At 37.6% G+C, this 23110-nt stretch overlaps 2 protein-coding genes across 2 annotated transcripts in view; one reads left to right on the forward strand and one right to left on the reverse strand.

The window, feature by feature from the left end:
* Positions 1-23110, forward strand: part of PRLR (prolactin receptor) — a 92954-nt gene that overhangs the window by 37863 nt on the left and 31981 nt on the right. The window lies entirely within an intron of this gene.
* BRIX1 (biogenesis of ribosomes BRX1) overlaps positions 9992-23110 on the reverse strand; it is an 87650-nt gene continuing 74531 nt past the window's right edge. The window contains exon 11 of the transcript XR_010622431.1: positions 9992-10003. The gene's annotated coding sequence lies outside the window, so the exon portion shown is untranslated. The remainder of the gene's footprint in view (positions 10004-23110) is intronic.

A 23110-nucleotide genomic window follows, 5' to 3' on the forward strand; every position in this document is an offset into this window, starting at 1 on the left:
GTGGTGGAGTCTCCTTCTCTGGAGACGTTCCAGACCCGCCTGGACGCCTACCTGTGCAACCTGGGCTAGGGAGCTGCTTTGGCAGGGGGTTGGACTGCATGATCTCTGGAGGTCCCTTCCAACCCTACAATTCTGTGATTCTATGATTCTCTTAGGAGAATGTCTTGCTTAGGATTTTCAGCACCATGATAGTTCTTGCATTTTCTTTCTTCTAAATGCAGGAACATTTTTCATCTTATCTTCTCCTTTCCTGTTGGGAGTGCTGAAAGTGGCTGGGTGGGCATTTGGCAGCTGACTCACAGAGAGCTCACCACTGCTATAAAAAAAAATGCTTTCTCTTGCATTTTATTTAATTTTGTTTGTTTGTTTGTTTGTTTGTTTGTTTGTTTTCCAGTATATATGAGGATTTTCTTAGACTTTTAGCACATTTACAGTCATTCTCAGTGTCTTGATTTCAGATTTCAGAGTTAATTTTCTGGTATGGCACTGTCTTTTGGATTTAAGATGAAATTAATATTGATCACACACCCATGCTTCAGTTGTTGCTGAGTAGTACTTCCACTGATTAAACTTGAACTTCTCACACTGCCCTGACAGTGAAGAAGCTGGGAATGCACAAGTGTGTGGAATATAACAACCAGGACAGTTGACCTCAGCTAGCCAAAGGGATGGCTACCATGTGGTACTACCATGTGGTACTGTTCTGAACAATTAAAAACTCAGGAAATGGGCTGAGGGGCTGCTGCTGTAGTTGGACGTTGTTCAGGACTGGTGATGAACAATTGCACTGGGCATCACTTAGGTTTCCTTCCTCTTTCCTTTGTTTTCTCTCCTCTCCCCTCCCCTCTCTCCCTTCTTCCTTCTCTCTTTCTTTATTCATTTCTCTCATTCTTTCATTTGTTCTTACTAAGCTGCTTTTCTCTCAAACCATGAGTAAAAACTCTTTTCCATTTCTCTCCTTCATCCTGCTGCGCAGAGAGGTGAGCAGATCTCTTTGTAGTGCTTATCTGCCTGCCAGATTGAACTACAACTCTTAGGTAGCATTAATTTGTGTCTAGACTCAGAATGTGCTTTGCCCAAGGAACAGTGTGATGGGAGCATACAGAATACAGAACACTTAGCTATATATGAATAATTTTTTTGCCTCCAATTATTTGTTTCAGCGGGGATTGTTCTCTTATTTTTTACAAAAGCCTTTCTCGTTGCTTTTTTCATTGCTTTTTTGTTAAGGGCAAATTGTCAGCTTCCATGAAAGTTAGCACTCAGCAGAGATCGAGGAATGACGTGCATACTTACCCCTTTCCAGTTCTGTAACGTAGTCATTACCCTATACCTACTTCCTCTGATATTCGTAGCATACAGAATTGTAGCTGCCTGTCTTCTATAGGACACTGCAGGCCTGTGTTTAATTTAGGTCATGATGCACTCACCCAAAGCCAAGACTTGCTTTGCCCGGCAATGTGATATTAGTGTTTGAGGAAAGAGATTATATGTACAGCTTGGAATGCCTTACAAGAAGAGATGGCATGATATGGCAGGGTCCCTGGCCTCGGTCTGGAAGGATTATTTGGAAAAAAAATTATTGGGCAAGGCTGCCAGTCCTTGTTCTAATCAACCTCCTCCATTTGGCCACAGTATCTTCTGACACCCTTGCATGTGTCTACTTGCTAGCACACGTGGTTTTCCTTACTGGCTGAAAGCACATTCAGCAAGTGTTACAATGAAGATTTCACTATAAGAGCATGACTAGGCATGACATTGAGCTTCTGTCCTGTTTCAGGGCTCTGCCCCATGCTTTGCGAAGTCCTTAAGAGCTCCTTCTCATGATCTCATAAGCCATTATCTGTTGCATTGTCATGGGATCTTTGTCACTTGTATTAGGAGATAATGAACATTGTAAGAGACAGAATCTGTTTCTTTTCATGGTTGGCTCAGTTTTCTCAGATGGATTCTTCTAGAGAGAAGGGGATCTCTTTGGATGTGAACCAACACACCGTCTGGGTGGAAGCCAGTAAGCTCTGTAGTGTAGATATCCTTGCCAGAATGAGGAAGGGATGCCCTAGCTGAATGAATTTAGCTTTTAATTTAGCATTTAATTATGTCACATTTCTGAGATGTAAAACTAGATTGGTTCATGGTGAGATGAGATTTGTTTTTGTTTTTGTTTTTTGGAATCACAGTGTACCAAGAGTTATGTGAATAAAATTTTTGCACTTGACCCCCAAGGAGGTCATCATCACATTAATTTAGGCACAGATACAGGCTCTGTATTTCTCTCCAGAGTGAAGACTTCTAACAAGAGTTCTTCCATGCACCTCCTCTTCCCAATCCTCAGACCTGTGATAGTCATAGTTTCTTTACTTTTATCTTACACAGGTGCCCCAGTTCATTCGTGGCGTATGTCCATGTAACAGTCAGTGTTTTCAAAAATACGATCCTATTCAAAATTCTTAAATAAAATTAGGAAGGTACTATACTCCACTTGGATTTGTGTTGCCTTTACCTTCAACCCTGAAACAGTATATTGTACCATGTTCTCCATTGTGGAAAAGGATGCTATGGAAAGTATAGTAAGTGTTGGGCACTGAAGATGTTTCACTGTTTTAGCGCTGCCAGGGAGTGTCTGAAATGTGCAGAAACTTGTCTCTCTTCTGAATGCAACTGCCAGAATCCCTCTGGTACTTCAGATGTAGAAAAAGACTGGGCATCATGCATTGCTTACAGAATTTCTTCTGCTGGCAGCACAAAATGTTCCCTTTTTACATAATTATGAAACTCTCTTGTGTTTATACATAAGCAAAGAATTATATCCTTTTCTGACAATGAGCAGCAGGCCTATCCACTCTATAGATTGTTTCACTGCTCTTCTTTATTATTCTTTTTGTCTTAAATCAAAACCTTCTCCAGTTCCTCTCTAAGCTTCCATTTTAGCTTGACAGACTCTGGGTCATTAATCTTTCTGCTGTGGTCTGGAAAACATCTCCAGACTCCTTTCCAGATGTTTTGTTCACTGTCTTATCCAGAATGTGCACTTGGTTGGTGAATCTAAAATTTTAACCCCATCTTGGGTACTGTTTTTTGTGATACCGTTGTAAACTGCATGCTTTCCAGATTACTTGCAAACAATACATAAATAGCTTCCTTCGTGAATTCTGCCCATGTGTGTTTCCCAATATGTCTTCTTATATTTATTTTCCCTCACCACCACCAACACGCTGGTTTTGTTTTTGTATCAGTTTGCATGTGCACCTGCAGGGAGTAGGAGAGGCAATTAGCTCAGCAGAGGACTGGTACAGGTATGCGCTGAGGAGATCTGTTTGGAGCAAGTCCTAGCCTCCGTTCTGAGAGCTCCTTGAGCCTTCAGACAGTAGCAGTTTTTCTGTGTGTATCACAAGGTCTACAAGATTTCTGCATGTATGTGAAACACAAATGTAAACTGAAGTAAAAAGTCTAGGTTATCTGTCCATCATCTGGATGTATGCAAACAAATCTTCTGGTAACTGTAAAATCAGAAATATCGATATCGTGTGCTCAGAAAGTAAGGCTCCTTTATTTTTCAGTACTTCACTCTGATTTATTTACGTCCCTGCACCTCCAGAACAATGGAAACTATTTTAGAATGCTTTAAGACATCCTCTTCTCCTCCATAACAGCACCCTCTGCTTGGCTAATGGATTTTAGAAAGCTGCATGTTCCAAGCAATGTGTAAATAATATATGACATACTATTTCATCTTTTTGGTTGCTGTAGCAACATCACACTAAACTGCGCATTAGTCAGTTGTCCAGTCCAGCAACTGTCTTGTTTCTAAAGCATGGTTTACGCATTATGAACACTATTAGAAACAAATGCTAAAACAGATAATTGACTACATAAGCAGTTCTAGCTGAAGAATGTACATGAGAAGGCACTACATCAATTGGTTGTAAAACTCAGCCTATAAATTAAGCTTCACAGATAAAACTTTCAAATTTCCCTCTCCTCCTGTTTCCCCAGGCAACTACACATAACCTTTTTTTTTTCTGTGAGGAAAAAAACATGCATCAAAGGACAGTAAAAGCAAAGAAGTAGGAGTTGTTATGACTTACATATCTCTGTCCTGTATTAGAAATACAGTCATATGGTATTGCTGTATTTGTTATGGTCATCTTGTTTCTGTACATAGTATGATGCAGATTTTAAGGAAGGCGAAGAGATTACAAAAAAAAAAAAAAAGCTATCAAACATCCCTCCTGTCAGAATAACATGAGATATTAAGGATAACCAGTCTGGAAAAAACAAAAATTGAATGCTGATGTAAGTCATAGGCAAAAGGAGTAATGCTGTATTCTAAATTTTGTAATAAGCAAAAAAGGAAACTCTCCTTACATGTGAAGATGTGGATTTATTTTTATTATAATGGAAATATTAATAGTCTGATCGAATAATTCAGTTCTTACAGAAAAAGAAAATGAAAATACACTTTAGAAAAACTCTCAATAATATTAATGCAATCAGAATTGTTATGCATACAGTTCCTAGTATATACCTCTTCTTTTTTGTTATGCTCATCCCTTTGCTGCCTCCCTGACTGGTAAAGTAGATAATGCTAGTCTGCCTTGGAAAGAAAGGAAGCAGGGAGCATTGCAGCAAATCATCACTCCTTCACCATCAGGAGTGAAATGCTGATGGTGGGATTACTTCTTTGCTAGGGGGAATATGATACTGCTATTCTTGGTTTCTTCTTCCCCTTCTTTAGGTTACACTTTGATTCACTACTACATGTTTTCTAATGCTATGCACCTTGCTATTTATTCATATTGGTCACAAATTTACATCCAGATTTTCTATAGACAGTGCATTTTACATATTTTGAACATTGTTCATCGCTCTTGTTTTGCTCAACACTTTTATCTGTTTCACTGTTGTGTTGTTTATAGCCCCTGAGATCTCAAGTGACAGCTTGTACCCCAATGCCTGTACTCAACTGCACTGTATCATTATTAAATTGTTATTAAATATTTCATCATATGAGAACAATTAACTGCTTCTAATAAAAATAAATTATAAAAAAAAATTACTAAAGCTGAACAAGACAAATAATAATAAAAAAAAGTGGACAAGCTAATACAAGTCCAAAGTAAGCCTGACAAGTATCTGTCTTGAGGTCTTACAAAGCCTGTACAGCTTGCAGCCCCTTCACAGCATATTTACAGAGCAACAGGGGAAAGAAGGGGAAGACTACCAAGTAGGGGAAAGCTACACCTTTAGAGATATGAAAATGAATTTGAGACTGAATCTGACCTTGCCATAATATGAGAAGTGTCCAGAGTGAATTTGTGAGCTGCAGAAGGAAAAAACAAAGTGGGAATTTTCTCATTAAATGAATATCTGGAATAATAAGTATTCTTACTCTGAACTGACGTGGATTTTTTATTTTGCTTGACAAGGAAATGCAAGGTATCTATTGAAAATATTCAAAGTGTTGCCATTCTTGAAGGAAAAGATTTGAAATTATTGTTCATCTGGTACGTTTTTATGTAAGTAATCCCTTCATAGTTAATTTTTCTGAATTATGGTTCATCTGAATGAGACAGACATTTATGATTTAACTATAAAATGAAAAATACATTGGGTAGCCTAAAAAGTTGCTTGAATTACACTCTAGTTAGCAAATGCTTCAAGACTGACTTTCAAGGATGACACTAAATGTGGAGATATAGGTGCAACTTTCAGACAGCTAGATCATTAATTTCTGACCAAATGTTCTCTTTTGCTGCATGACAGCTTTCCTCTTGTTTGAGAAAATGTCCTTACTTACTATGTGAGAATTATTCCAATTAAAGTTGGCACTTACGGTAGTGAGATCTGGGAAATATGCTGGACTTCTGTCAAATTTCTTCGCCATGCATGTTTTCCATAGATTCCATTCCATAGAAAACCTATTAATTAGAGTTTTGTGGGCTTATGATATTTTACCCATCAAAACTGAAAGGCAAGAACTCCAGTTTAGACGTAGTGTTCAACTGCATCTAAATTCAGTGAAACTCTTCTGTGTGGACAACATGGAGCAAAAGAAAAAGAGATTTAAGTGTACATGGCATTGGTGTAGCAGGTTCAGTAACTCTGTATTTATTGTAGAGAACTGTTTTCCATATTTTTGTTACTGGTCACTGTTAGAGATAATGACCTAGGTGAAATTCTGTCTGACCCGTTAGAAAAAGTCCACTGATTTAAATAAGAAAAATGTGAGTGTCTTCATTTTTTTACCTTGTAGTATTTTTAAGTGACAGATTAAAACTAGAGTAACTTCCCTACTGCAGATATACTTTCTTTACAAGTTAATTATAAGGTTTAATTGACTTATTTGCCTGTGGTTACCAGATCCTGTTATTATTTCTGTATCAACTTCTATCAGTGGAAAAAGAATGTGTTAGTACTCTCAGACACCAGAAATAGTGAAGTAAAAATTAGAAATAATTTAAATGAATTATATGTACTTGGAAGGAAAAAGTGAAAACACTGAAATCTTCTGTAAAAACATCTTCAGTAAAACTGATTTTGGTAGCAGTAGTTACTCCAGTCAGTTTTGCAAGATTTTAAATATTCTTATAAGAGTCTTAGACTTGTTGCAGTCTCACTGGTACAGTATGTATGATGCACTTTGTGCAGTCACTGCTTTGCTGAAGGAATACTTCAAAGCCAACTCTCTATTTCTCAGAATTAGATGTAATAGCTTCTGTATTCTTAATATAGAACAAGGAAATAAATATTATTCACTGTTTCAATATACTATTAATAACAGTTGTTTTCCTGGAGCAAAATGATGTTGGATAAACTCTTCAGACATTTTAAAGATGTGCACATCTCAGCTAAGCAGTATCATGATTAATCATTTCTTCCTTCAGATATTAAGATCAGCTTATCCTGATCTTATATCACACCAACCTTAAGGATCCGTATTTTAGTAGGGATCTGTACTTACCCTGATGTTTATTAGGTTTTGGTACGATTAAGCAGAACAGAACATGATACCTTTATAAATTTAAATTTGGAATGACAGAGCCAATTAATTGGCTTTTGGCAAGATAAAGAATTTCCACTAGATTTTATAATTAATATGCTGCTGAATTTAAAAACAAGATCCAGCAATCAGGGGATTATTGCAAGCTTGTGGAAGCTACCAGAAAGAAGCAGGCAGAAGTTAGGCTGGAAAACACTGTGCCTGTTAGGGTTTGTTACCTCCAGATAGAAGTAATCTTCTGAACTATCACCAATTGCCTGCAAGTGCTGAGCATTGCACTTACACAAAATCAAAGCATATAAATCCAGCATTTGCAAAATCTGTCAGGCGCTTATATTTAGATCTTCAGAGTTCCCAAGATGTTTAAGCTTAGACTTCTGCATATATGTCAGTGGTGTAGCTTCAAGGACCAGCTGTATCCAGCATCATGAAAACACGCCTAATTCACACCAGCATTATGGTCTCTCATTTCCCAGCTACACTACACTCTTTGTTCAGGAGTGCTCCTGACATACCCAAAGGTAGTTTGTTGTCCTTTCCCTCAAGCTTGAATGTTGTCACTGAGTCCTATATGCAGAAGTATAAAGAGACACTTCAGTCTTCAGAGCACAAATCTTCTTCCTCACGTGCCAGACTCCTTGGGCTCTTGCTCTGTAGCCCCAGTTGCCTTTCCAGTTCCTTGCTGGAGATCTCCTCTTTATGGGCTGCATTAGCATCAGGAGCTGCAACAGGAGCTTGATCTGTATCAGTATTACCCACCTGCTGCCTCGGTTGCTCCGCTATTGCACCTCTTCTAACAAGATGGATAACAAAGCAGGAAAAAAAACAAAACAAAACAAAAAAAAACCTCAGGAGCAAACTTCCAGAAAATACTTTGGAGAAGTTTTTTAATGAATGTCTCTAAACCTAATTAATGCTTCTTCTTGAAGAGTGTGTGAGATCTGCTCTGTCAGCCCACAAGAGCTCTTTCTCTCACTGCTATGAAAGAAATGGTTATTATTTTAATTGAGGCTTGGTTTCATATTTTGTATCAGTTTTTCCCAGTTCATCTCATATTTATGATCTTATTTAAATAAAACCAAAGTTAAAAGAATACCGATAGACATTTTTCCAAGGTTTTAAGAAGATAAGGTTTCCAATGACTTGATTACTCTGCCTCTAATAATGCTTTCTTTATTTTTAAGTAACTCTTTTTATCTTGGCAGCTTGCCTGTATTGTCTGTTGGTTTTTTTCCTCTATGCCACCTGCCAGATAGAAAACAAGATGGTTAGGAATTGGTATTTCACGATAATAAAACAATAATATGTTATGATGAGCTGGTTCATTCATAACTATGTGTGTGTGCTGTTGTATCCAGGCTTAGAGTAAATGTCTAGATTCAGAGCTGGAAGAGTTGCTGCATTTAAACAGTACTCCTCTGCATTAAGATAGTAGTAATTTTTTTATTTTATTTTTGGAGGAAAAAGAGGATTTAGCAGAATGGGTCGATGCATTTGTGACTGAATCCAACTGTAGCAAAATAAATATATAAAGCCATACATGAACTATTTTTGGATATATATACATATATATAGTACTTGTAATAATATATCCCTCTTTTTGATATTATGTTTTCCAGCCCTCCATGTTACATAGCAGTGCTGTTTTCCATTGTGGGAGAGGCTGAAGGTTTGCACATACAGCATTGAACTCTTTGATGTTTGGATTCATTTTTTGTGGAGTTTTATGTTACATTCAATCCCAAATACGCCTTTATCTGCATCTACTTCTAGAAATCCTTCTTTATTTAGTTTCTTACCAGTCTCCCTCATAGCTTCCGTAATCTGATCGGCTGTTTTTCTTTCAACATCGTGTTTGTCTACGTGGTGTTTCTTTGCCAATGAGGTTTTAGAATAACAAAGACAACAAGGTAGTTTCTTCTCGTTCTGACCTTGTTTGTTTGCATGATCCTGTTACAGAGCAGACAGTCTTGCTTCAGAGAGTTTAGATTAACAAAAGCAGACAGCAGAATGGCTGGCATATGACTGGCAAGAAGGTTGCAGTGCGTTTGTAGAAACAGAGCAGTAAAAGAAAATTCTTTTACCTTATGGCTGCAGAATGTCTTGTAAATGTGCTTTACAGTGCTGGTGACTGAATGTGAGGACTTTTTTTCCTGGAGGTGTAAATGATTAACAGAACAATACTTGTGGTCAGTAGTCAGTTTACATTGTAAGTGATTCTTGTTTTCTGTGTGGTTCAGGAAAGCATAATACTGGTAAAGGTTCAGATTCAGCAGTGCCTCTTCCTGCAAAATTTTACATATCAAATTTTCTGTGTTATATGTACGATGTTCAAAATATATTTATATATATTACTTTTTAGACAAATCAAGCTGCTGAAAAGCAGCTTGTGTATAGAATCTGCTTAAAATAATCTTCTTTTCCTGCTTCACCCCCCCCCTCTCCCCCTTGGAGTCAGTCCACCCCAGTCCCTGTATTCTCTTAGAGAAAATTTAAGCTGCTTTGTCCTCACCCTTTAGGGACTCTGCAGTCTTACTCCAATTACTCATACAACCCCTCCCTAACCTGTGGCTCCATTCTATAACTTTTTGTGAAGGTTATTGTTCTGCACCTATTTCTGTCGAACGTGTTAAGGTCAGTGTAAACATTTTTATTTTCTCTTCCCTTCCTTAGTATAAAAGACATTTGAGGGACCAGTTGGCAATTGATCTGGACAGGCATGCAGTGAAGGCTTGAACACACACTCTTGGTTTTGTGATATTCAGGATTGCTTTTTTTCCACAGTGATTTTTTTATGGTAGAACCCATTCTTAATTCAACATGTCCAAGAGTAGTTCTATTTACAGTGATTTCTTCTGGAATTTCTTCCAAACTCTATTCTAATTTGTGATTACTAGCTTGATTCTTGTTAACTTTTAAGGCATGATCCTCAGGAATGCACTTAACTTGAAATGTGAAAAACAGCTTATAAAAATGCAATGTTATACAAGTTATTTTTATCTGTAGCCTGCTTAAGATCATCATGCAATCCAAACAATAGATTGAATTAACTTCATTTTAATCCTTAAAATCATCTAGTTGTACATCAGCTTAAAAACAGAATGGAAGAAAGGTAGCAGAGCAAATATTTTTCAAAATAAAAGTTAAAATTTCATTTAACAATTTTTTTTCTTAATACAAGAAGCAATATAATATTTGCTCTTTCTAGAGTCCTTGAAGGAAATAGAGAGAAATCCAGCCAGCAGAGCAAAGACCAAATGTGTAGATGCAAGTACTGAAAAATGCAGAAGGTAGAAGTGTCAAGAGAGGAATCACAAGGATGTACGAGAAGTAAAAGGAATGTTTTTAATGTTTGAACATATTAAGCTGTGGGACAGATCTCCGTAGCTAAGATGAAACAGTCCTGGGAGATAAAGGTGTGAATTATATTAAAAGATATGATAAGTATATTTTTATTCTGCTCCATTCATGCCATCTGAGTGCAGCAGATGTGTTCAGATTGCCTGTGTGAAGCTGAAGTGGTTTTGCATGTTGGTCAGCCCCAAAAGATTTTTCATTCAATTTGTAGGGATACCTTGCACACAGGAGTGTTCCCAGGAACACAAAGCTAGAGGCTACATTTGTCAGTGCCCACCAGATTCCCCTAAGCAGGCACTGTGTCACAGGGCAAGCCAAGCTGTGTCAATTCAGGCTGGACAGACATGAAGAACACAAAGTTCCTCTGTGTCTGGCAAGATCATGGAGCAGATCTTTCTGAAGACTCTACTAAGGCATAAAGAAAATAAAGACAAATTGAAGATGATAACCAACAGGGCTTCACCAAGGGCAAGTCATGCCTGACAAACTTGGTGGATTTGATGGTGGACTTACAGCATCAGTGGATTAAGGAAAAGCAACTGATATCATCTACATGGACCTGTGCAAAGCATTTGACATTATCCCGCGTGACATCTTGGTTGCCAAATTGGAGAAAAGTTGGTTTGATGGATGGAACACTCGCTGGATAAGGATTTGGCTGGATGGTTGCTCTCAATAGCTGAGTGTCCAAGGGGAAACTGGTGACAAGTGGCATTCATCAGTGATTTGTGTTGGGACTGTTAATTTTTAACATCTTTGTAGGCAACATGGACAGTGGGATGGAGTGTACCCTCAGCAAGTTTGCATACAACACCAAGTTGAGTGCTGTAGTTAACACACTAATGGGAAGGGATGCTATACCTGGACAGGCTTGAGAGGTGGGCCCAAGCCAAACCTCATGAAATTTGGCAAGGCCAAGTGCAAGGTCCTGCACCTAGATTGGGGCAATCTCAAGCACAGATACAGATACAGGTTGGGTGGAGAATGGCTTGCATCCTGGTTTGCATCAAGAGTAGTGTGACCAGCAGGTTGAGGGAGGTTATTCTGCCCCTCTACTCTGCTCTCATGAGACCCACCTAGAGTACTGTGTCCAGTTCTAGAGTCCCCAACACAAGAAGGAAATGGAGTTGCAGGTCCAGAAGAGGGTCACAAAGATGATCAGACAGCTAGACCATCTCCCCTGTGAGGATAAGCTGAGTGGTTGGGCTCTTCAGCATGGAGAAAAGAAGGCTCCCAGAGGATCTTACGGCAGCCTTCCAGTACCTGAAGGGGGCCTACAGGAAAGCTTGGGAAGGACTTTTTATAAGGGCACATAGTGACAGAATGGGGGAAAATGGTTTTAAACTGAAAGAGGGTAGATTTGGACTAGATACTAGGATGAAATTCTATCCTACTATGAGGATGATGTGACATTGGAAAGGGTTGCCCAGCAAGGAATCTTCTCCCTGGATGCATTCAAGGCCAGACTGGATGGGGGTTTGATCAGCCTGGTCTAGGCGGAGGTGTCCCTACCTATAGCACGGGTTGGAACTAGGTGATCTTAAAGGTCCCTTACAACCCAAACTTTTCTGTGACTGTAATGATTTACTGGGTCCTAGTTCTGCATTTAGGATAAGGAAGGACTCAAGCAGCACCAGGGTACCAGTTTGGTGCAGAACATCTTTAGTTGTTAAATAGGGAATGCTAGGTGAATGTGTAAGATGCCAATGATTATCTTCCTGTGGCATTAAACCGAGTCTCTTAGAAATCAGAAAATACAACGTCAATTTTACAGGATTTTTTGTTCAAATGAGATTTTTTACTTCAGGAAAATTCTTGGTTCATTAGAGTGAATTCTGGGTTCTTGTTAGTTTATTTATTAGGACAATGAAGGAAGACTAAAGCTTTTCATTTGGGATTTCATTTCTGTTGTTTACATTCAGATAGAAGGATAAGATGATTTTATCTTATAATCATTTTAGTGACTTTTGGTGCTACTGGTACCCACCTGCTTTATTTTATCTGAATCTTTCTGAACCCATTTCCAGATTGTTTCCACATACTCAGCATGGGCTTCTTTAAAATAAACAAGTTGCATTTTCTGTGACTTAGAAATTCTTCTGAGTCAGAGCCCAACTTGTAATTTTTTTCTCAAATATCCACAAGCTTCTTATATTCTGCAGGCATGTGGCATGCAAAACGGCACTACTCTTGCTTTGCAAGTAGAAAATCCATCAACATTAGCAAAAATTACTGAATCTACACCAAATAAACACATCCTACAAACAAAAGAAAAGCAAGAGTGTATGAAGATCTCAAAATCTTATGTTCTGTTGCTGAGTAAAGGCAGGGTGGTACTTTTTCTCTAACTTAAAAATCCCTCCTTGAGGAAGTATGTACGTCGCTCTGAAAGAAATGCTCCCTATTTATTTCCATAGAAACTACAACAGATACAAAGATAACAATAACACTGTTTTCATATAGCAAATTCTCAGCTACAAAACTTATTTTTCAACGTAGTCATTGCCTATGCATTTTCAAAAGCAGTGAATAAGAGCCCTTATGCTATGCTCATAAAAATGTGCACCAGCAGATATGACCCACTGTTGTACAGCTGCTTTGATGATGTAGTTGCTAGAAAAATGTTGTCAGTGCAGTAGTCCAGTCAAATTGATTTGAGGCCTGGCATTATCTTATTGCAGGAGAAGGGTTGTTCTTTCTCAGGCCTGACTCTGGAAGTTTGATCCTTCAGCTTAGTCAGCATCTCGATGTAGTGGTCAGAGATGATGGCTTATCTGTGTTCCAGGAAATCCAGAAGGGTCACTCCTTTCCATTTCTAGTGCATGTCACTGTACTGACTGGAACAGGTTGCCCAGAGAGGTTGTGGATGCCCCTTCCCTGGAGGCATTCAAGGCAAGGTTGAATGTGGCTTTGAGCAGCCTGGTCTGGTGGTTGGCAACACTGCCCACCCCAGGGGAGTTGAAACTAAGTGATCTTAGAGGTCCTTTTCAACCCGGGCCATTCTGTGATTTTATGATTTTGAGGTGTACCATCAACATCCTCCTCTTATGTTGTGAGCTAACAGAATAAAAAGAAGGCATTACTTTTGAAACAGCCCTCCTAACTTCAACCTCTCACCATAGTAAACAGAGTAGTGTATGTAATCCCAGGACCATGTTTCTTGATCTTAGTTACTTGTATAATTCCATTCACTTCATAGTTTTAAACCTAAATATGTTTTGTCTAGTAACTTTATTTGACAGGAAAATAACCATGATGTAACAGATTTTATTCTTCCAAAGCTGTCCTGTTTAGTGATACTAATGCAGTAAATTGTCTTTTATTCTGCAGCTGTAGGGATAAATGAGCACATGCGAAAAATCTGTATCTTTGGGGGAAAAGGCAGTGATTTTAAAAGGAACTAGACCTGGGAATATGCAGCTGTTATAAAAAGGAATTAAAAATTAACTCTCTCCTGTAGTGGTATCTTTCATCTGAAACAAAAAGTAGCTGTCTCAAACTAAAAACCTAATCTTGCAACTTTCAAGAAGTACTTTTCAGTTAAATGTAAATGGGAAGGCAGAGAATTGTGCCATGGTAGGTTCAAATAGGAGGTTGGGAAGAATGTTTCTATTGTGAGGGAGCCCAAACCCTGAATTAGGTTACCTAGAGGAGTGGTTGGTGCCCCAGGACTGTCAGTGTTCAGGAAGCATTTGGGTAATGATCTCAGTAACATGCTTTAACTTCTGTTTAGCCCTGAAGTGGTCATGCAGTTGGATTTGGTGATCTTTGAAGGTCCCTTCCAACTAACACATTTGTGTCAAAAAACTACCTGCCAATTATTTCATGCATAGCTATTTTCAAATTTTTTGTAATCTTTTAGGTCTCCTCTCTGTTGCAGTTGACAGTTCTCTGGGAGTTAATGGAAGTTGACCTTGTTTATATAACTCATTTCAGAAAAAAGAAATCAGAATTTTTGTTTCATGCTGAGACTGCTGAGAAGAAACTGCGGTAGCTGTCTTGAGTTCCTTTATATGATCTATGAGTATTTTGTTTCCTTTTGTAGAAATCTACGTTCGTATTAAGTTGCTGCTGACTTACTGTTTTTCTATGTAGGTTAAGTGCCTTTTTCCTTTTTCCTCGATTGCTGGTACTTAGACTACTTGAGTGAAAAGGCAACAGTTTTACCTTAAACAATTTTCATTTGCTTCTAAGAGTTAGAAAGGGTCAGAGACATCGTAGCAGCCTAAATGAATTTGTAATTACTGTGTCAGGAGCTCAGCCTAAAATTCAGATACGTACACTAGAAGGGTAAAATTTTTGGGGAACAACTGGAGAGTAACAACAAGATGATATAGCAGTAAAAAGGAAGAGAAATATGGGTCTCCATCTTCCTGGTGATGGCTTTCCAGTTTCTATACGAAGCTTAAGAAGATGAACTCAAATTCTTGCTGCAATGCACAGTAAGAGAACTAATATGACAGGCATGTATTGGAGTAAGAGGGGTTTCAACTGACTATAAAGGGGAATTTTTTCACTGTGAGGTCATTCAAGCACTGAAACATGTTTCCCCAAGGAGGTGATACGGTATTTGCCCTACGCAACCTCATCTGACCTCATAGATTACTCTGGTTTGAGCAAAGCTTGGATTAAAGATCCTTCAGGTTCCCTTCCAGCTTATATTGTTCTTTGGTTCTTTGCTATTCTACTCAACAGGGCTTATGAAATTTAGTTGTCCCTACTTGGTCTTTCTACTTCTCTATTTTTAAGGAGGTTGTTTTGTTTTGTTTTGTTTTGTTTTGTTTTGTTTTGTTTTGTTTTGTTTTGTTTTGTTTTCAGGCTTTTTTGGTTGGTTGGTTGGTTAGAGGTGCAGGAGGGGGAGAGTTCATTCTGCTTCTATACAAATATATTATTTTTTTCTATGTGCATCTTTTCCTGACCTCGATTTCTGTGTGCATGTGACATCGTTACTTCCTTTTGGAATTTCTCACTTGCATTGCCCCAAATAAGAAGTAGAACTAATTGTATCTGCCTAACCTCGTCTTGCAATAAGGTCTAACTGCCACCATCATCTCTCTTAGTGTAATCAATGCATGTGGGAGAATAGGTGCTTCATAAACATAAACCTTGCAGATGTGTCTAATTCACAGTAAATAACTCAAAATGTTCACATAACTTCATGGAATTGTAAATAAACAAACTGTATTTGGTTTTCCACTTTCCTAACTTAAACAGCTGTTGTGTGTCTAGAGTTAAGGTCAACTAACTTGGCTTTCTAACTTGTGTTCAGGCAAATACCACTATTTGTTCTTCCAGACTGATTTTTGAACATTTCTTTTGAATGGAAAGTTAAACAAAGATATGCTTCTGCATGTCTAATTTGAGAAACATGGATAGTTGGATAATTTCATTCTCTAAGGATGATGACTCTGCAAGCTCTCTCATGCAAGCTTTTACAATTTAATGCAGAGCTTATGAAATATCAATTAAATCACTGGCTAACTGATTTCTCTATAAAAATAATTGCAAAACACATGTTGCTTTAATTCTTTTCCCTTACAACTCTCTTCTTCCTCAGCCTCCCCTGCCTTCTATGTGCACACATACATGCAAGTCACCGAGGATGAAGGATTTTTCTTTTATCTCTCTCTTGTCCTGGCTGCTTCAGCTACTTCTTTCTTCTTCTACAGGGTCTACTCTTAATCTTCTTTTATTTTCTCTCCACATTTTATTATGCATTATCTCATCTAAAAAAAAAAACAACTGCATTTGTCTTCTTTGCTGTGATTACTTACAAATCTACATCTCCAAACTTTTCCCTTTGACTTCTGTACAAACAAGGGTATTGGCCTACCTTTTTATACACTTGTTCGTGAATTTATCACCAATAAAACCAAGCTAGACATGGCTCAAGGACAGTTCTTGATCACTCAGCCCAAACCGTTGCTTCTCACTCTTTCTTAACTGCTATGGAAGGTGGAAACACTGCTTGTGTTGCTGTTTTAAAATGCTGCTTTTTCTGCTGATGAGATTTCTTCATTTATTTTACATCAAGTAGATAATTAACAATAAACAGAAAATATGGGCAGGAGGGAAGCAAACCTCATTATTTCCTGAAAAAGTACCCTGAACTGTATGCTATAGTCATAGTCTCCTCTGCTTGTCTTTTTTTTTCGAATCATAGAATCCTTGGAGTTAGAATGGATCTTTAAAGGACATCTAGTCCAACTCCTCTGCAATGAACAAGGACATCTGCATCTAGATCAGGTTGCTCAGAGCCTGGTCCATCCTGGCCTTGAAAGTTGCTATGGAGGAGGCGTCCACCATATCTCTGGTCAGCCTGTTTCAGTGCCTCACCACTCTCAGAGTATAAGACTTTTTCCTTATATTCAATCTAAGTCTTCCCTCTTTTAGTTTGAAGCCATTTCCCCTTGTACTGTCACCACAGTCCCTTTCTTTCTTTAGCTCCCCTTTAGATACTGAAAGGACCTTGTAGTTCATACCAGAACAGAAATGAGGGATAGAGAACAGTTCCTGCATTTATTATTCTATACCATAAAAAAAATAGGAGGATTGGGACTGAATTGCAGTAAGATGATAATTCAGCATATGCCTCCTAGTTTGTATATGAATGGCCAGGTATAGTTTTCTTCAAGGGAGTCAGTAACTTAAGAGTCCTCATGCTTTTTGAAGTTTACATCCTGTTTGCTCAGGTATCAACCTATAAAATAGAACTTCATGCTCAGAGTGGACAGAAACATTGAGCATGCCAAATACAGACTTTCCAGAAAATTAAAAGCACTCTAAAATTAGAAAATTCATTGACAATTCTGCTTTCAGTTTGCTTTTAAAAGGAAGTGGCACTAATTGATCTTGCAGCCTGTAGTCCCTGTTCCCTCCAGTAATGTATTAACCTGTTGCTCAGTTTAAGTCGTGTTTAAACAGGTTCAAATTCCCAAAAATAATGGAAATGTACAAGTTTTTCTGAAAATTGTTGAACGGAAAAGAGATATTTCAGTTACACTGGAGCACAGTTCTGCAGAATTTCAGTGAGACTACATTCCATTAGGCAAAACCCAGCTGTGTAGTCAGGATGTACATGCAGGCCCACCAAGCCAGCTCACATTGCATCCACCCCGTGATCATGCGTTTAGCTCCAGCCTTTCTGTCAGTCAGCCACTCAAGTATCATGGAGGATGTCAGGAAGGAGGAGGCTGGTATTACAGTGGCAAGGTGAACCAAATTCTTAGAAAATTATTAATTTCACTGCTCATGGAAGTACGTGTTTTTTTCTCTCTGTTTTAATCATAAGTTACTGCCAAATTTTATGTTGCAAAACCTTTTCTGAAAAAGCTTTTCTTCTCTTAGAATTTTAGACTTATTTTATTCATGGGCACAGAGTGTCAGCAGTGGGCAAGAAATTTTTGGTGCATATGAGAGAATAAAGAAGCCTGTAAGCCACTCATCACACCTTGGCACTATTCAGCAAAGATGCAAAACAGAACTTGGTTTTGTACCAGCTGTCTATGAGTCAAACCTCATCTCCTGGCTTCAGAAGAAGGATGGAACAAAAATCATTACAAAATCCAGGATAATTATTCTCTTATTCTCTCCTGCCATCATCATAGCTGGCACAGAGCCCATCCACCTAATTCAGTGTCCTGAGTCAGGTACTCCACCCGGACTTCATAAGCTAATACTGCTTTCATCATGTAAGTTGGAGGGTTTACTGGATTTTAATGTCACACAGTCATAAAATTAAAGCTGCAGGAAAAACACAGATCTTCATATTTTGTAGATGCTAAGAAGGACAAGGATTTATGTTTCTCAGTATTGTGAGGTGTGCTTTCTTTCTGAGCTTTTTGTAAAGTGGCAACTGTTAAAATTTTCTGGGATGTAATTTCAAAGAAACACCAGACATATAATTCTTGCTAGGGGTTACCAACCTCAATGATAATGGAGAGATAGAAAAAAATAGCAGGAAATGATAGAGCCTTTATTTTCCATGTAGTTAGCCAAACACAAACAAATGAACTTTCTGAAGAATGACAGTTTGTTCCCAGGTTGAGAATTTATACGGCTTATTTAATGGTTTGGCTGTAAAGTCAAAAATAAAGTGGTTTGTAAAGGAATTCAGTCATTGGCTGTTGCTCTTGTTATGAACATAGCTCCACTAAAAAAGGAATCAGAATTAGACTAATGGAAAAAATATCATATAAAAGAAAGTAAAAAGAGATTCAGAATTAGAACCAGAATTTCCTGATCCTCACTGACAGTTTTTGTACATATTCACCAGTGGAAAATGAGCATGGTGGAGCTCCAGCACAAGGTCTTTTTTGGAACTGGTCTCGTAATCTCTCTCATTAAATTGAATTAGTAATATAGCTTTTCTTTTGGAGTGTTGTTCTAAAGGGTCTTAAGGATAAAGTATTTGGTGTACTCTGTCCACTTAACTAAACATGATGCTGGGCATCCTGCTGTAGTTGACCATGCTTTGAGCATTGGTGGTGGACTGAACAATCTTCAGAGGTCCCACCCAGCCTCATCCATTCTGTGATTCTCTGCAGTGTTAGCCTTGGTTTATTTTATTATTTTATTTTATTTTATTTATTTTATTTTATTTTATTTTATTTTATTTTATTTTATTTTATTTTATTTTATTTTATTTTATTTTATTTTATTTTATTTTATTTTATTTTATTTTATTTTATTTTATTTTATTTTATTTTAATTACAACTATATTGCCACTAGAGCAGTATTTCTGCTCACGATCACTACCTTCAGTCTTAAAACCTCAACATTTCTTAGAAACTTCAACATGGAAATTATAACTGTGGTTAAGAGTGATAGACATCTCAGTGAGATTGCATGTATGCCTATTTAGCAGGTGGTAAAGAGATGCCCAAAAGCAAAGAGTAAGCTGTTGCAGGGACTGGAACAGAACTCTGGAACTGATTTCTAGTTTTCTTTTTCACCAGCTGACTATATGTTTGTTTTCCCATACTTCTCTCCACCTACTGAATGCTGTCAGAAAGGCTTGGTGTCCTTCATAATTTTTCCACCCATGAAATTTATTTCCTTCTCCAATTCATGGAATTTCACTCCAGAATCAGCATTTTCACTATGGAAAGCAAAAAGAGTTTTAGCTCTTAAGCAGCAGCAGTAAGCTTCCAACTCAGAGCTTAGTTTTAGGACCTTTGAGGCATTGAGATTCCTTCCAATTTCACTTGTAAACTGATCAGAGATATAGCTTTGATCATAACAACTCCCACCTGTATTACTGAGTAACTTTTTAAGATAATAGTATTAGGAGCACAAACAGTGCTTCTTGCTGATTTTTTACATCTACAATCAGTGTACTCAGACTGTAATCTAGACTATTTCTCCCGTCATTATACCAAAAGCACAAAACTATTCCTACCACATTTAGCTTTTCATAATGGATCAGTTATACATAATTACTAAATTCACTGTGTGGCAAAAATGTAGGAACTAAGTGGAATAAAATGTATTTTACATCAGAGTTTATACTAGTTAATTAAATTCCATAACAAAACTGACCTTGAGAAGCTGCTACTATGTATTCTGTTTCCTGGAGGGGAATGCTTGCTTCCTGAAGAATTTGAGCCAAGATTGTGTCAAAAAAGGAATTAATTTGTAAAATTTTGCAATAATTCATGTCCATTTTCTTGTTATTCCCTTAGGACCCACCTAATATTATATATTTTACTTATAGCAATGCATATTTTGTAGTATACATTTTTGTACATTTTTGTAGTTTTATACTATATGAAAAAATATTTAGATGCTATGATACTTAGGGTTACAAAACAATCTAAACAAAGCAGTCTGTATTTCCCAATACATTTTCCCCAGAGAAGACTGGTAGATCTAGAGTAAGCAAGTAAGTTCAGATCAATATCAGTAGAACTCTAAAAGAGTAAAGATGTTCATACAGACAGTGTAGTAAAGGACAAAGGCCATGTATTAGATTGCTGAGCTGTGTGGATTACGAACATATAATTCCTTGACTGTTTGGTAGTAACACCAAAGTACAAATCTGTTCGGGCTGTGAAATTTTCATTAGAATGAGTTACTCTTAACAAGTGAAAGTATTGCACATAGAGCATGTAAAGAAAATTTAGTATCAGTGATCTCTTGCATACATGAAAATCCAGCCCACAGAGAAATAGAATCAAAATTGATTTATGAAAAACGGGTGGCTTTAATATCATTTTCTTCAGTAGGAGAGTCATGTCTTCAGCATATAAAAGATTTTAGATTGCTTTTTCTTGCATCTCCATATTTGCAATTGTTCATGTATAAATAATTGACATGTAATAGACCTTTAGTACTATGCTCAAAGAAAATGTACATGTTCACAAACATTCTGCTTAAACTGCGATTCTGTAAAATGAATCACAGTATTCGTTATGTTTTTGAATGTTGTAAGTTATTTGAAGCTAAGAAGGTGATTTGAGATTGAGAACTAAAATGAAAAGGAACAAGCTTAGGTTAATAAATGTTCATCCTAAGAATAAATGTTCATACTTTGCACAGAAGTATGTATTGTTACTGTAAACATGTTTATTTGAAGGTTCTCTGCTTATGTAACCTAATGCATACACATAATTGTGTAACTATTCTAGGCATACTCAGGGATAATGTAAGCAGTTTTGCTCAAATCAGAGATTTTGAAAACTGGAAAAGAGATGGTGGTCTTTGCCTTTCAGATGCTTCTGTGCATGCAGGAGTATTTTCAATTCCACCCTTCAAAGCATGAATTTTGTTTAAGTAATTAAAGAATTGGACAATTAAAATAGAGTTGAGAACTGAAGTAGTGGAGTTGCTTTTGAAATGTGGTACCCATCAACAACTTGCAGACTCAGTGTGCTTTTGCATTGCTAGAGGACTGTACCAGAAGTTCATAAGTTCATAGTTCATAAGTTCATAAGGTTGGAAAGGACCTACAAGATCATCTAGTCCAACCATCCTCCTATCACTATCCCTACCCAACTACTAAATCAGAAATTTCTATTAAAACAAAACCTGCCTTCTTGGTTTAGTTTTCATATCAAAGATAGAATACAAGCTTTTGGAAATAAACTATTGTTACTGAGCTTACTTAACCTTCCAAACATCAAGGTGTTGTTTATCTCTTGTCTTTAAAGGATGATGCAGCATTCCGACTGCACTCATATCTTTTGTAGGACAGTAACATACCCAAAGAAGGGGTTATTGGATGTGTGTTCAGATCTGTATGCCAGTGGCTCTCAATCTGTGATTCTTAATACCTGTCCTAAGTAGCTCGCTATATAGCCCAGAAAAGACAACTGAGACTTGCTGTTTCATTGGAGGTAGATGTCTGAAACAGTTTAGGAAGAGAACAGAGGTGGCTGTTGCACCTAACTTGTCCTTAGTGTATACAGTTCCACAGCATTTGGGGAAAAAAACAAAAAAAAAAGCTCTCTGTAATTCAGTGGCACACCTGGAATATTTCTAAAATGTTTATATACATTTAAGGGTTTCTAAATATCTGAATTACTCATCCATACTGTCTGCAACTAATTTACTCTTTTAATGTCCTAATGCTATTTGCACTGTCTTGGAAGACCACGTTGAGTCACTGCTCTAAACCTGCTCTTCATCCAGATAGACAGCTCACAGGCTGAGTGTCCTGTGCACTCTGAGCAGCCTTGGGACAAAACTCAAGTTAGGAGGAAGGGATGGGGCCAGGAGACTCTTGATCTGCTGGCTGGTTCTTAGCGTTTCTGTGTACTTGAGCCGCTTTGTTCCGTGCTGATGTCAGCACCAAGTCTCTAGTATTGGCAGCCTTGTTAGAGACACAGCCATCCTTTCACAGTCACTCTGAGGGCCCCACCATTTTCAAGTGGAGGGAAGAATAAGAGGCTGAGGTCTGACTGCTCTGGCTCAGGGGCTGCACCATACCCCTTTAAACAGTTTGCACTGGATTTGGAAGTTTGGTGCCAGTGTTTAAGTGTCAAACCCGATATACAACATAGTTTCAGAATTAACTGAAAAGAGCAGTTTAAAACTGTCTTTGTTATTCTTCAAAAACTTTTCCATTTGCATTGTATAAAATATGCCTCTAAGTAGGACATGCAGCCAGGAAGATGCAGGCATATGACCATAAAAAGGCATCACTGAAAATACAACATGAAAAGAGACAGGTAACAATAACGATGGAAGGTGTGGATCCAAGTTTCAATAAAAATGACTTTTATATCAAGTGAAAAGGTCAGGCTTTATGTAAGCAAGGATTTAAGAGCCTGTGCTGTGTTATTACCTAAAGTAAAACCAACAGTTACAGCATTTTTTTTTCATCCTGGCATTTCTTTGTGCTTAAATGTCAGCATAAGGTTTTTATTTCAGGGATTATGGAAGCAATGTTGTGGATTAAACACAAAATGAACATTATTAACAACTGAAATATAATTGGGCAACTATGATTGGGTAATTAAAATTGATGGTAATGGGATATAAAACAAAATGGACTTGTGTTAATTACAGGGACTAATGTTTGATTTCCAGTGGTCTAAATTGCCATGCTTAACATTATTTCAGCTGTTACTAAAATTTACTAGCTTAATGCAATTTACCATGAAGTCCTCTATAGCAAGGGAAAGCATGAAGGCTCCTGATACTTTTGCCTTCACTTCGATTCCATGCAAACATCAAATACTTGTAAAAGAAATGTCATCAATGTTTAAGATTTATAACCGTCATACTTTTTTTTTTTTCCCCTGACA

This window comes from Cyrtonyx montezumae, unplaced genomic scaffold (assembly GCF_038088225.1).
Source record: "Cyrtonyx montezumae isolate F1298 unplaced genomic scaffold, pur_monq_1.0 scaffold_25, whole genome shotgun sequence".
In the NCBI taxonomy this organism is placed as follows: Eukaryota; Metazoa; Chordata; class Aves; order Galliformes; family Odontophoridae; genus Cyrtonyx; species Cyrtonyx montezumae.